The 15,576-nt window shown below is 43.6% G+C and overlaps 1 long non-coding RNA gene across 1 annotated transcript; it reads right to left on the minus strand.

Annotated features, from left to right (window-relative positions):
- Positions 1 to 7,375: 7,375 nt before the first annotated feature.
- Positions 7,376 to 15,543, minus strand: LOC120986156. The gene is made up of 3 exons (XR_005775646.1): positions 15,532 to 15,543; positions 12,349 to 12,354; positions 7,376 to 9,226 (listed from the first exon to the last, which is right to left on the minus strand). It is a non-coding gene; the product is annotated as an uncharacterized LOC120986156 (long non-coding RNA).
- Between the last annotated feature and the right edge of the window lie 33 nt (positions 15,544 to 15,576).

Raw genomic sequence — 15,576 nt, forward strand, 5'->3', positions numbered from 1 at the left:
TAGGTTAGGAAATTGGCATGGAAGGGGGGGGGGGGGGGGGGGAGGGGGGGGGGGGGGGGGGGGGGGGGGGGGTTGGGGGCGCCCTTTCAGTTTTCAGGAAATTGTCTTAAATCATACAAAAGGAAACCTAAGAAATATCTAATGACGTTGTACAACATGGTAAGCTGATTCAGATCATGAAATGAGAAATTAGGTTTTCTTTGATGAGGGTGGACATCTACATGGGAGGCTCCAGAAGTGGTCCTCCATCACCTTGAAATGCTGATGGAACCTCCCCCCTTGCTCCTCACTAAAATCACCAAGATTATCTGGAAATCATTGTAAGTGGCAATGGAGAATGTCTAACTTTAGGTTGGTGTTAGATGGAAATCTTGGCCATGACACGACCAATAATCGCTGTGTAGCAGATCAGACTGTGACCCATCACAATTCTAAGGTCGCAGTTTTGGTGACTTGCAAGTTGCGCTGTGGACCCCCCCTTTGGTTCAACGGCTGCGCAGTGACCAAGATGGCCATGTAGATCCAGCCTTATATACTCATATTGTGAATGTTTTTAAACATGTTTTCACCAATTCTTTATAACAGTCTCCTTTATGGTTACTGAAAGAGTTCATGACAGCAGAGACAGCACCAGGCCATAGCTTAAACAATTTTCTGACATTTGTTAAATTTGAATCATTAAAACAAAGTTAAAGGCTATAAAAACCTTTGAGCCATTTAATTTACATTTATTTTTGACTCAAAACCAAGTTTTTATTAAAATGTTGCACCATATGCTTCTGCAGCTTCTATGTGTCACAGTACATAACAGCTGCAGAGTTCCATTATGTGATAAATTTGTCCAACATAATAAATAAGCTTAGGACTGATGTGTAGTGCAATTCAGAGAACAGGTCCGACACCTACAGACTCATAGTGCTGGCCAGAAAACGTATGCATGCAGAATTTCCTCTGTCCTATGCTTTTTTTTATATCCTGCATCAAAAGTGATGTGTGGATGAATGTAGAAAACTATGGGATAGTTATAGGCTTCAGTCTCCCTCTGGTGGTTTCTGCACCATGTTGTAGAGCAGGAGACTGAGTGCTCAACAGGTGGACCGCTGTCCAGATACCTGCGTGTCCCGCTGCCAGCTGTAGGCCTTTCCTGAGCACGCACATACCGCTGAATACCATGGTGAAGCAGGGAGCCGGGAGCTCCCTGTTCCACCATTCCCTGGCCGGTGATCTCTGACCCCAGCAGCAGGCGCAATGAAATGACATCATCATAATGCCTCCTGAGTGAGAGAAGCACAAGCCCCAGGATGATGTGCTCCGTTCATCGGGCTGAGTGGAGCTAGGGTATGTAGTTATTTTTTATTTTATTATAACTAAATCGCTATTGGTGCACTAAGTGGGCATATCTCCTGTGAGAGGGCAGTAAAGCCATATCTACTGTGAAGGGCTTACAAAAGGGGCATACCTACTGTGAGGGGGCACTAAAGGGGCATACCTACTGTGAGGGGGCACTAAAGGGGCATACCTACTGTGAGGGGGCACTAAAGGGGCATACCTACTGTAAGGGGGCACTAAAGGGGCATACCTACTGTGAGGGGGCACTAAAGGGGCATACCTACTGTGAGGGGGCACTAAAGGGGCATACCTACTGTGAGGGGGCACTAAAGGGGCATACCTACTGTGAGGGGGCACTAAAGGGGCATACCTACTGTGAGGGGCACTAAAGGGGCATACCTACTGTGAGGGGGCACTAAAGGGGCATACCTACTGTGAGGGGGCACTAAAGGGGCATACCTACTGTGAGGGGGCACTAAAGGGGCATACCTACTGTAAAGGGGTACAAAAGGGGCATACCTACTGTAAAGGGGTACAAAAGGGGCATACCTACTGTGAGGGGGCACTAAGGAGGCATACCTACTGTGAGGGGGCACTAAGGAGGCATATCTACTGTAAGAGGCATATCTATTGTGAGGGGGTACTAAAGGGGCATATGTAGTGTAAGGTGGCATATCTACTATTAGCATAGCACAGCACAGTGCTTATCTGTGGCTCAGAGCAGGCACAATGACATAATTTCATCTCGCTTGCCAATGCTGAACAACCGCTGAGTACTGGAGAAGCGGCGGAAGCTGACCATTGGGAGACGAGGGGTAGAGAAGTATTTAAATTAGAAGTAATATAGGGGATCACACCTGTGTTGGGCCACTTAAGGGGGCATCATACTGTGGGGGCATTTAAGAGGGCATCGCTGTGTGGAGGCACTTAAAAGGCATTACTCTATCATCACTGTGTGGGGGACACTTAACAGACATCTAAGTAGACATGCATTCAGCAGAATCCTACTCTGTGGAGGGTACTAAAGGGGTACCATACCATGTGGGAAGGCACATCAATACTGTAGGTGGCACTAAGGGAATATTTTTATTGTGTTTGGGCACAATCACTATGTGGGGGGCAGAAAGGGGATTGGATTAAAGTTGCGGTGCATTACGTGTCACCAGTTTATGGTGGCTCAGATCTTGACCCGATGGCAGACTCCGGTAAATGTACCCCTGCTATAGGGAATGGTATATGTGATGTGTAGAGGGCAATGGACAATGAACCACAAAGGATTTCTCACATAACAGCTTTCTGCAGCATCTATGTATTGGGAAACATTGACGCTGCAGAAGCCAAATGATACAAAATATTTAAAAAATATTTAATAAATATTACATTAAAATCTCTTTAGTCCAAAATATATGTATATCAGTAATAAAAATAAATCTCTCTCTGAAGCTGTCCACAGGCCAATGCGATTCAACAGTATGTTAGATAAAAACAATGCTAAAAAGAAGAAAAAGACAGACAAAACCTTGCTGCGTATGTCAGCAACTACAGGGAAAAATCATTACTGGAGGGGTATCCAGCATTTAAAAAATTTAAGCCAATTCGGGAACATTGATGTCATTTTTAGATTCAGCGTGCCCAAAATATCATATGAAATTTGTTCAAATGTCATTGGCAACAAAAAAAATAAAAAATTTAAGTTTTTTTCTTGGCCTGTGAATAAACCATAGACATCTCTCCTGTCATTGTAAGGGAATCCATGGACTGTTTTATCAGCTTTATTGGTTCATGCAAATAAAATGCGGGTGCCTTTGCTATGTAAAATGATAGTTTTTTTCTTTATCATATGTAACATTTTCCAAGCTCGGGTTTTATTGACTGGTTTATCTCAGCATGAAAAGCAAGACTCCCAGAGCAAACACTCAGGGCAGCGGTTTGGCCGAGCGCGCGCTGTACAATTGGCAGCCTGCTGGCTTCTCATCCCGCCTGTCACAGAGGTGTGAAATCTATGGCTACCACACACACAGACCTCATTTGCAACAAAAACATTTCACTAAAGTCTACTGCCACTGCGAGCCGTCCACTGCAATCCCAGTCCCACAACTGCACGTCGAAACATCTCAAGGCAGTAGATCAGCATCCTCCAGCTGCCGTGAAACTACAGCTCCCAGCATGCTCTATTTAGGTCTATGAGAGGTTTTAAGAATAACCAAGCGAGGCGAGCATGCTGGGAGTTGTAGTTTCACAACAGCTGGAGTGCTGAAGGCTGCCAGGGGGGTTGTGTCAACAAGACGTTTTTGCCTTGGCCTTTAAATATCACGCAAGGAAGGCATGCTCAACCTGCGGCCCTCCAGCTGTTTGTAAAACTACAACTCCCACAATGCCCTGCTGTAGGCTGATAGCTGTAGACTGTCCGGGCATGCTGGGAGTTGTAGTTTTACAACAGCTGGAGGGCCGCAGGTTGAGCATGCCTGAGTCGTTGTAAGGGAATAAGAAAAGCCTAGCTGTGCCTCGTGATGGTGCTGTTTCATGCTCTCATTAGCCATCGACACTGGCAGCTCCCTGGGGTGCCACAGTGATGCCACCATGTAGTGGCCACATACAGCAGGTGAACGTTGGACAAACGCCCCGGACAAAGATCTTATGTGTGCAGGAGGGAAGGGTCAGACAGTTGGATTTCAACATGTCCCATATTTCTTCTTCTGGAGACAAGAAGCCACCAGACCAGTCCTCTCCCCCTGGTCAGTACACATGCATGCTCAACAGAGCCGAGTGTGCATGTGTATGGGAAGGGGGTCGGTACGAATAGCAGTCAGCTGACGGCTATCTAATATGTATGACCAGCTTCAGTAGCTCATGGTGCACCATCAGCTCCGAACCACAGATATGACATCAAGGTGCTCCGATAGGTCACTTTACAAGGGGGCTGCTCGCCATATAAACCTACAAACTTATCCATTTGACATCTTACTGGTGGGGCTACAATGGGCGATACCGATACAGGTCAATGTGGACACTTGGCTGCTTCTGTACATCTCAGTCACTGTATACATGTGGACAACCCAAGGGAAACTGGGAACCACATGAGGTGCTCAGGATTGTGCGAGTCAGAGGTCAGACCCCCATCCATAAGGCATTCGTGGCATATTACATGGATAGCCACCAATACAACGGGATACCGGACTCAGTTGTGAATGCATTGTGCTTTGTACGTCTGACCAGTGTGGGTACGGATGGATAAAACATATGGCGTGGAGGGGCAGTTTCACCGTAACCTTCTTGCCAAACCAAATCTCCCCTTTTATTTTCTAAATACACAAATCATTTGCATGCAAACGGGCGAGCGACATAACTGGTGCGCAAGATGTTTATTTTTGCAGCCTGGGAAGGAACACAATGGGACGGTCACACGGGGTATCAGCGCCACCTAGTGGTCAGCAGGGGAATCTAAGTAAATACGAGTCAGATAAACATTGAAGATGATGGAGGCTGCGGGGTCATTACCCTCCCAACAAATAGTAACATAGTAACATAGTACATAAGGCCGAAAAAAGACATTTGTCCATCCAGTTAGGCCTGTCATCCTACAAGTTGATCCAGAGGAAGGCAAAAAAAAAACTGTGAGGTAGAAGCAAATTTTCCTCACTTTAGGGGAATAAAAAATTCCTTCCCTACTCCAATCAGGCAATCAGAATAACTCCCTGGATCAACGACTCCTCTCTAGTAGCTATAACCTGTAATATTATTACGCTCCAGAAATACATCCAGGCCCCTCTTGAATTCCTTTATTGTACTCACCATCACCACCTCCTCAGGCAGAGAGTTCCATAGTCTCACTGCTCTTACCGTAAAGAATCCTCTTCTGTGTTTGTGTACAAACCTTCTTTCCTCCAAACGCAGAGGATGTCCCCTCGTCACAGTCACAGTCCTGGGGATAAATAGATGATGGGATAGATCTCTGTACTGACCCCTGATATATTTATACATAGTAATTAGATCTCCCCTCAGTCGTCTTTTTTCTAACGTGAATAACCCTAATTTTGATAATCTTTCAGGGTACTGTAGTTGCCCCATTCCAGTTATTACTTTAGTTGCCCTCCTCTGGACCCTCTCCAGCTCTGCTATGTCTGCCTTGTTTACAGGAGCCCAGAACTGTACACAGTACTCCATGTGTGGTCTGACTAGTGATTTATAAAGTAGTAGGAATATGTTCTCATCACGGGCATCTATGCCCCTTCTGATGCAACCCATTATCTTATTGGCCTTGGCAGCAGCTGCCTGACACTGGTTTTTGCAGCTTGTTTGCTGTTTATTAAAATTCCTAGATCCTTTTCCATGTCAGTGTTACCGAGTGTTTTACCATTTAGTATGTACGGGTGACTTGCATTATTCCTTCCCATGTGCATAACCTTACATTTGTCAGTGTTAAACCTCATCTGCCACTTATCTGCCCAAGCCTCCAATCTATCCAGTTCCCTCTGTAGTAGTATACTGTCCTCTTCAGTGTTAATTACTTTACACAGTTTAGTGTCATCTGCGAAAATTGATATTTTACTGTGCAAGCCTTCTACAAGATCATTAATAAATATATTGAAGAGAATAGGGCCCAATACTGACCCCTGAGATACCCCACTAGTGACAGTGACCCAATCTGAGTGTGTACCGTTAATAACCACCCTCTGTTTTCTATCACTGAGCCAGTTACTTACCCACATACAGACGTTTTCTCCCAGTCCGAGCATTCTCATTTTATATACTAACCTTTTATGAGGTACAGTGTCAAATGCTTTGGAGAAGTCCAGATATACGACGTCCATTGATTCGCCGCTGTCAAGTCTAGAACTTACCCCCTCATAGAAACTGATTAAATTAGTTTGACATGACCGATCCCTCACGAAGCCATGCTGATATGGCGTTATTTGCTTATTTCCGTTAAGATGCTCTAAGATAGCATCTCTCAGAAAACCTTCAAACAGTTTACCCACAACAGATGTTAAACTTACCGGCCTATAGTTTCCAGGCTCTGTTTTTGGACCCTTTTTGAATATTGGCACCACATTTGCCATGCGCCAATCCTGTGGGACATTCCCTGTCAGTATAGAGTCCGCAAATATCAGAAATAAGGGTCTGGCTATGACATTACTTAATTCCCTTAGGATACGGGGGTGTATGCCATCCGGTCCTGGCGATTTGTCTCTTTTGATCTTTTTAAGTCGCTGTTGTACTTCTTCCTGGGTCAGACAGGACACTTTTAATGGCGAATTTATTTCAGCATTCAGCATTTCATCTGACAGTTTATTTTCCTCAGTGAATACATTGGAGAAAAAAATATTTAACAGCTTTGCTTTCTCCTCGTCGCTCTCTGCGACTCCCCCCTCATTCAATAGTGAAGGTGGTCCGTGCTGGAGGAAACAAGACGGACGCTTCAGGGTTTTAAGAATTGATTTTTATTTTAAAGCTCCAGTGTCCAATATTAGCAGCACATTCTTCACCAATATACAATTGTCCAACTTCCTATTTGCTTGTACAAGGCATCTATTACAAAAAATACAGAGGAGATTAAAAATTTTGAGACAAAGAAAAGTCAAGGCCTCTGGTAAACAGCCAGGTCAGACGATATTGACTCTGGAGAGCTCCTTTAAAGGGGTTTTCCAGTTTGCATCAACATGCCTTAAAATAATCATTTATGAAGAGAGCTGTAAGTTTATAATGTATTTTTTTTTTTACCTTTACTTCTCTTATCTTATATTCTGGGCTGTGGTCAAATGACCATGTCCATGCAGCTCTTACTTCCTGTGATGTCATGTCCATGGGCGGGGCAGTGATAGGGGAGGGTCTATGTAACTAGCTGGGTGGGAGGGGCTATAAACTAGCTGGGCATCGTTAGGGGAAGGCCTATGTAACTAGGTGGGAGGAGTTATGCTAAGCATGGTTAGGGGCGGTGCTGGAGCTGTGGTAGAGAAGAGAATGGAGAAGTGCATCATGGGTTTGGTTGGATACAGGAACAGGAAGTGCTACATACAGGATGGAAACCAACCAGAGGGATGGATTTACATGGTGAAAACAGGTCAGGAGAGTCCAAATTGAAAATAAAAGCATAGGGAAGATGTACATGAGGTAAGCAACTACATGAGCATGTCTGTTCAAAACCTTAGTAATCCTGGAAAACCCATTTAAGGAAGTTATACTGTAACTTAATCCATATCACAGTGACACCGGTGATACTTCGTACAATGAGCTGAACAGAGAGACAGGACAAATGAAAGGAAATAAACAACCTATAAACACTTCGGGCCTTATAATATAAGGCCTCATTCAGACAGCGGCTACGCAGTCACATTTTCACTTCCATATTATGGCCACAAAACACCTGGATCTCCCACAGTTCATTGGTCACATGGCCTAGGTGTAGCTCAGTCCTATTCAAGTGAATGGGCTGTGCTGCAATATCAAGCACTGCCCCAATACAGTGTACAGCGCTGTGCTTGGTAAGCTGAGAGGAGGCCGCGGCGCTTAACGGAGCTCCGGTAAACGCTGTGGCTTCCTGAAACAGCTGACGGGAGTAAGACCTTCGCCGATCTCATATTGATAGCCTACCCTAGACTAGAGGATAGGCCTTCAAGATGAAAATCCCAGAAAACCCCTTTAAGGCCTAACTGTCTCATAGGAAACAGCTTTGTTACCCATAGCAACAAGAGTAAAAGGCTGAACAAAGCCATGTTCTGGGAGACAATACTTGAGGCCCAGCCTCTCCTGCGTGCAACGCATTGGCCATCATCACACAACGTAGTATCAGATATTAAGCTAGATTTTTTAAAATATATTCCCAATATTATATAAAAATTTTTTTAAAATACAGGTAAATAAATCTCAGCTGTAAGGCACACAATAGACTTTGAACACAGAGAGAGGGCTCTGTTCTACAACAATCCAAAACAGAAGCGATAAAGGCAGGGCTCCACCATAGTGCCCCATTGGGGGGTCATACTAATGGTTTCATTGTCACAGCTCAAAGTAAAGTTGATCAAATGTATTTAATGCACATTGCATCTAGACCTTTAATTTCGTACGTGTCAGTGAGACTTTCAGATACATGCCTCTGAAGAAAGGCGTAATGCCACCTTATAGGCCAAAGTTCTCCTACGGCTATCAGGGCATGATGGGAGCTGTAGTCTTGCAACCGCTGAAGGCCATTGGTATAGGCGCATACCTCAACCATAGTGTCCTACTGTGAAAAAAATGAAGTATACTTTTTTACTTTACTCCTTATACAGTTGGAGAAAGTATGCCAGTGCACTGTGCCCACATCACACACAAAAATAAATCAGCCTTGGGCTCTGTTCACACCTGACCTGTGATGGATCCATGGTACGGCCCCAACGACTTCTAATGGGATCAGAAATTTTGATGGAAAAATAATGCTGCAGATTGTGAACATACCCTAAGACACACCTTTGATAGTTCTTTCATCTGACAGCTGTTCCGACTCCTCCATACACATGCATGCTCAGCCAGGTATTGGCAAAGGGGGAGGGGAAAGAAGCGGCTGTCAGACACCTCTGCTGGTGGCATATCTAAAAATGGCATGATAAAAATCAAACATGCCCAATTTTGCCCCTCTCCTCAAAATGTAATGGGTATGAGGGCTTTTTACCATCCCTCCGCTGACAGCAGCCGCACTGAGAGCGGCGAGTTTAGCCGAATACCATCTAAGGCTGGGTTCACATCACGGTTTTCTTTACAATGGATCTCTATGGGGACAGATGACGCTGTAGGATATCCGCCGGATGCATCCATGTAACATATACGCTTTTTGCATACGTTAAACATAAGGCAAAAACGTAATAAGAGTCCAGCCTTACGTGTATGAGCACCATCACAGGTCCAAGCCTATACTCCACCTCTGTACTCCTACGCTTTTATATGGAGTTTTTTTCCCCCCTACGGATTTATACAAAATGGTGGCACGGAGTCTGAGGGTAACTGTATGCCGCCGAATGGTTTCTGGCACTCAGATAAAAAGGAGGAAGGGGGGAGCTAGACAGAATAAAATGCAAAATAAAAATTAAAAATTTAAGAAAAAAAAAAACGAAAAATAAAAAAAAAAATCCATAGAGAAAACACTGTTGGGTAGCACCAGTTCCACAGTTTTTGAATAAGAAGGACTGAACCAATTCTCCCATTAAGAATAGAATGCCTGGCGCTCCTGCTATTATTGCACATATTAGATGAAATATCATTGACGTTCACAAATCAGGAGGAACGATTCACATATCCGTAAAAAACAGGCTGGAATCTTATCTCCCCGCAATTGGATAGACAAGTGGCTTCTTAGATGCCCGACAGCCGCTTATCCCCAACCCCATGGAATTAGCAGGTGCTTTTGACCGAGCTGTACAACCATGTTAACAGGATAATTAATTACTGAGCTCTTTGAATCAGTTCACCCTGAATTATAGTATACAGATAACACATGATCTCTATGATCCGGTTCTATAGTGTAATAAGCCCCAATATGGCTTCTAATCCTTGTGCAAGGGATGATACCAACATTTGGTAGCAGATTCTTGATGTATATTAATAAAGATTATTTATATATAAACTCCTGCAGTAACACACTTAACCAGCAGATGGCGCCCATATGTAAAACACACAGCTCATGCACAGAGACCTTTTCATTAAAGGTAAAATTAATTGCAGTTATTTTTTTGTTTGTTTAGTGTTTGTTCTTTTTTTAAATTTTTTGCAAATTTTGCATTTCTCATTTTAAAACTAAATCAAAAATTACTGGCAACTGCTGAAGATCAAGGAAAGGGGCTCATGCATGTTCCCCCTCAATACATGGATAATAGGGGGATCTAATGGCTAGATGGTCTATACCATGGATCGGCAACCTCCGGCACTCCAGCTGTAGTGTAACTACAACTCCCAGCATGCACACTTGCTCAGCTGTACTCAGAACTGTAATAGAAATGAATGGAGCATGCTGGGGTTTGTTGGTTGCTGAACCCTGGTCTCTACGGCGGAAATGGCAGGGGTGACACACATCATGACTTCCCTGCGCATCTGTCGCAAAATTCGCTCTAATACGACCTTTATGGAACACTTTCAGCTACTTTCATACTGTGCTTTGCAGTGTCAGTCGTAGGCATACAATGGCATCTGTCAACCAGAAAACTATCCACTCATTTTTAATTGAAAAGAAAAATGAAAAACTGCATAGACTATATCACAAATGAGATAAAAATGTTGATGGAAGTGCCCCTTTAAAGAACAGCAGCCTTGAATAACAGTGTTTAATGGATCTACAGGTTAAAACTCAAAAATTTGAATATTGTGCAAAGTTCATTTATTTCAGTAATGCAACTTAAAAGGTGAAACATATGAGATAGACTCATTACATGCTAAGCGAGATATTTCAAGCCTTTATTTGTTATAATTTGGAGGATTATGGCTTACAGCTTATGAAACCTTAAAGTCACAATCTCAGAAAATTTGAATTTTGGGAAAAGGTTCAATATCCTAGACTCAAAGTGTCACACTCTAGTCCGCTAATTAATCCATACCCCTGAGCAAAGGGGACCTGAGCCTTTACATTATGGCTCAGTCTGGTTCAGTAGGAATCACAATCATGGGAAAGACCGCAGACCTGACGGTTGTGCAGAAAACCATCATTGACACCCTCCATAAAAGGAGGGAAAGCCTCAAAAAGGTAACTGCAAAAGAAGTTGGATGTTCCCAAAGTGCTGTATCAAAGCACATTAATAGAAAGTTATGTGGAAGGGACAAGTGTGGAAGACAAAAGGTGCACAAGCAGCAGGGATGACCGCAGCCTGGAGAGGATTGTCAGGAAAAGGCCATTCAAAAGTGTTGGGGACTTTCACAAGGAGTGGACTGAGGCTGGAGTTTGTGCATCAAGAGCCACCACACACAGACGGATCCTGGTCATGGGCTTCAAATGTCGTATTCCTCTCGTCAAGCCTCTCATGAACAACAAACAACGTCAGAAGTGTCTTAACTGGGCTAAAGTAGAAAAGAAAAAAAAAAACTGGTCTGTTGCTCAGTGTCCAAAGTCCTCTTTTCTGACGAGAGCAACTTTTGCATCTCATTTGGAAACCAAGGACCCAGAGTCTAGAGGAAGAATGGAGAGGCACACAATGCAAGATGCTTGAAGTCCAGTGTGAAGTTTCCACAGTCTGTGTTGATTTGCGGAGCCATCTCATCTGCTGGTGTTGGTCCACTGTGCTTCATTAAGTCCAGAGTCAACCAGGAGACTTTGAAGCACTTCATGCTTCCTTCTGCAGACGAGCTTTATAGAGATGGTGACTTTATTTTCCAGTAGGACCTGGCGCCGGCCCACACTGACAAAAGTACCAAAACCTGGTTCAACGACCATGGGATCACTGTGCTTGATTGGCCAGCAAACTCGCCTGACCTGAACCCCATAGAGAATCTACGGGGCATTGCCAGGAGAAAGAGGAGAGACATGAGACCGAACAATGCAGAAGAGCTGAAGGCTGGAAGCATCCTGGTCTTCTATAACACCTCAGCAGTGCCATAGGCTGATAGCATCCATGCCATGCCGCACTGAGGGGCCCAAACCAAGTACCGAGAACCTATGCAAGACTATACTTTTCAGAGGTCCTACATTTTTCTATTGAACATCCTTTTTTATTGATTTCATGTAATATTCCACTTTTCTGAGATTGTGAATTTGGAGTTTTCATAAGCTATAAGCTATAATCATCCAAATTATAACAAATAAAGGCTTTAAATATCTCGATTTGCATGTAATGAGTCTCATATGTTAGTTTCATCTATTAAGTTGCATTACTGAAATAAATGAACTTTAGCACAATATTCAAATTTTTCGAGTTTCACCTGTGCCACCCTATACTGTAATACAGGCACTGGCCAGCAGAGGGCAGCCTTGTCACTATAATGACATGAAGGTGACTGTGCAGATACACAATATGGGGCGCATGCAGCGCGTTTGAGATGATCTATATCTCCCGCGTTCTTCACGCACGGCTTTTAGAATGAGTAATACCTATGTCTATACAGGGCAGATGTCAAACCGACTATGTTCTGACGTTATTTAAGGCATTTTTAGTTGTACCCTGTGTGACACATGAGCCACTTTTAGGGGGTACGTCCACACAGGATGCAATCTGCAGCAAGATCCAGGGATTTGCCACAGAGTCCACTCTTTGCATTAGGGCTGGGCAATACAGGCTGAAATTAAAATTAAACATTTTTTCAATTTTTTTCCCAGTCCTATAGAGAATGATAGAGGACAGGGGAACAAGACCCCCCCATTCTCAATTAATGGGGTCCCCATGTGGTCAGACCCAGGCTGATCAGTGAGTCATCCCCTATCCTGTAGGGGTCTAAAGGATTATTTTTCATTGACACAGCCGCAGGAGGGTTTTTGGCAAGCTGAACTGTATTTTTTTTTTTACTGACATCAGTTTTGGGTACATATAACTTAGGCTACTTTCACACTAGCGATAATATTTTGCGGTATTGAGATCCGTCATAGGGTCTCAATACTGAAAAAAAAAAAAAACTTCCGTTTTGTCCCCATTCATTGTCAATGGGGACAAAACGTAACTGAATAGAACTGAGTGCTCCAAAATGCATTGCATGTTGCGGTTCGCTTTCCGTCCTGGGATGCGGAGCAAAACGGATCCGTCCCCATTGACTTGCATTGTGGGTCATGACGGATAAGTTTTGCTCCGCATCCCAGAACGGAAAGCAAACCGCAGCATGCAAGGCATTTTGGAGCACTCAGTTCTATTCGGACACCATAGAAAACAGATCCGTCCTCGATTGACTTTCAGTGGAGATCATGACGGATCCGTTTTGGTATGTTAAAGATAATACAACCGGATCCGTTCATAACGGATGCAGATGGTTGTATTATCAGTAACGGAAGCGTTTTTTAAGAACCCTGCCGGATCCAGCAACAACGCTAGTGTGAAAGTCGCCTTATTGATTAGATTCATTATCATTTTTTTGCCACTTTAAACTTACGGCATTCATCATGCGGTATAACTATTGGGTCCCGTTTATCCTATGGGTCAGCACAATTAAAGCGATACCAAATATGTATAGTCATTTGGTTTTTGCTACTTTTGCATAATAATAGCACGTCTCCTGCAAAAACATTCCAAGAGCAGTAACTTCATGTTTCAGGACCGTATGTGGCTTTTTTTGTGAGATGCAATTTTCACTGGTACCATTTTGGGGTAAATAGGATTCCCATTTATCATTTTTTATTTTCGGAGGAGGGATGGGGGAAAAAAAAAAAAAAAAAAAAAAAAAGCTATTTTTTTTTTGTATATTTTTTTTTCTGTTTTCTCTGGGCAGTTCAAATAATATCTTTATTATATGTGTTGTGGTGAACGTGATTATATAATTTACTTTTAAAAAATAAAAACACTTTTTATGGAAAAATTATTTAAACTACTTATTTATTAACTAAATTTTTTTTTTTTTAGTGACGCTTATAATGCATAGTTGTATACTAATAAGAGATGAGCGAATTTCCGCCTATGAAATTTGTTCACATTTCATTTGTTGGTTAAAGGCGAATTGAGTTATGGATTCCGTTACCACGGACCATAACGCAATTATATTAACGGAATGCCTCATTCAGTCATAGAAGTCTATGGGCTGCATAATGGATCCGTCCAGTTTCTGTTATGCAGGGGAGTTCTCTTCTGCATAACGGAAACAGGACGGACCCGTTTTGCAGCCCATAGACTTATATTAACGGAATGAATAACGGAACGCCTCTAAAGGCATTCAGTCATAGAATTGCGTTATTGTCCGTGGTAACGGAATCCATAACGCAATTCACCTTTAACCAACAAATGAAGTGTGAACAAATTTCATAAGCGGAAATTGGCTCATCTCTAATACCAAAGTATTACAGCCCATCACTGAAACACAGGCCATATTGCATCCCGCAAACAGAAGGTCCGCAATTTACGGGCAGCGGCCGTGCGTGCACTGTATCCCAGATGCGGCCCCATTCGCTTGAATGGGTCCGCAATCTGGAAGATACTGTTCCATGCCGAACAGAGGCACGGATCAGAAGCCCATGGAAGCACTACGGCGCGCTTCCGTGGGTTTTCTGTCTGTGCCTCCACACTGCAAAAAGGTAGTGCATGTACTACTTTTTTGCAGTGCGGACCGTCAGATACAGCTTGCGGACCACAGTCAAGGGAATGGGTCTGCGGGCGGTGGCCCCCAGCTGTCATGGCTCCCCGTGTCCCCGTTGGTACCCCTCCCTCTGTCTAACTGCCTGCATGCTGCTGTTGATATCTAGGTGGTTAAAAGGCTGGATCAGAGCTTTCTGATCCCAGCAGGAGCACAGTCAGTGCTGGGCTCCGGTGGTGTTGGTGAAGTCAGTTAGTAACCTCAATTTGACCAGTCTGATAAAATCTGAATCGATATTCACTTTAATTACTCTTAATACATTGGATTCCCCTTCCAGCCCTGATTCGCACTGCAAATTGGTCAAATCCACTGTGGTAATCCCCATCATAAACTGACAGGCCACGGATTTCATCTTAGATTTTGATTTTAGCCGATGGCAACCAATCCAAGCTCAGCTTTCATAATTGAATCTGCTCTGGAAAGATGAAAGCCCAACGCTGATTGGTTGCTCTAGGAAATAAAGACGGTCTTCCTATTAGACAGTTTTGATAAATGAGGCCCGATGATTCCAGGAGATAAAAAGGTACCTGTAAGTTTGCGTTCTATCATATCCCATGATGCATCACATCCCAGTGACATTTTAAATACGCTCTCCGACTTAAAAAAAAAAAAAAATGTAACGTAAAAGTAAAAAAAGCAGCAAATGTTATAAACACAACACACTGCTCATCTCTCAGATCCCCCGCTGATCCAGCGCAGACGTTCTGGTGATTCCTGGCATGTGGCCTTAGTGGGCATGTGCCACACATTCCTGACATCATCGCTCAGGGATGGGAGCCATGATGAGTACGGCTCGTGAGGCCACCGCAGTGGTCACATGCTGCAGACAAAGACCGGGGGAGGGAGAGCTGAAGATCTGTCCTGAGCATCTGAGCTGGATCGGTGGGGATTACAAAAGGTAAGCAAAAAAAATGGATTTTTTTTATCTTTTTACATTAAATGTGAATCATACTTCACATGGCTCAGACATTAGATGGTTACAGTCTGACCCTGGTGGTCATTATTGGAAGGTTGAGCTTATAGGAC

This window comes from Bufo bufo, chromosome 1, assembly GCF_905171765.1.
Source record: "Bufo bufo chromosome 1, aBufBuf1.1, whole genome shotgun sequence".
Lineage (NCBI taxonomy): Eukaryota > Metazoa > Chordata > Amphibia > Anura > Bufonidae > Bufo > Bufo bufo.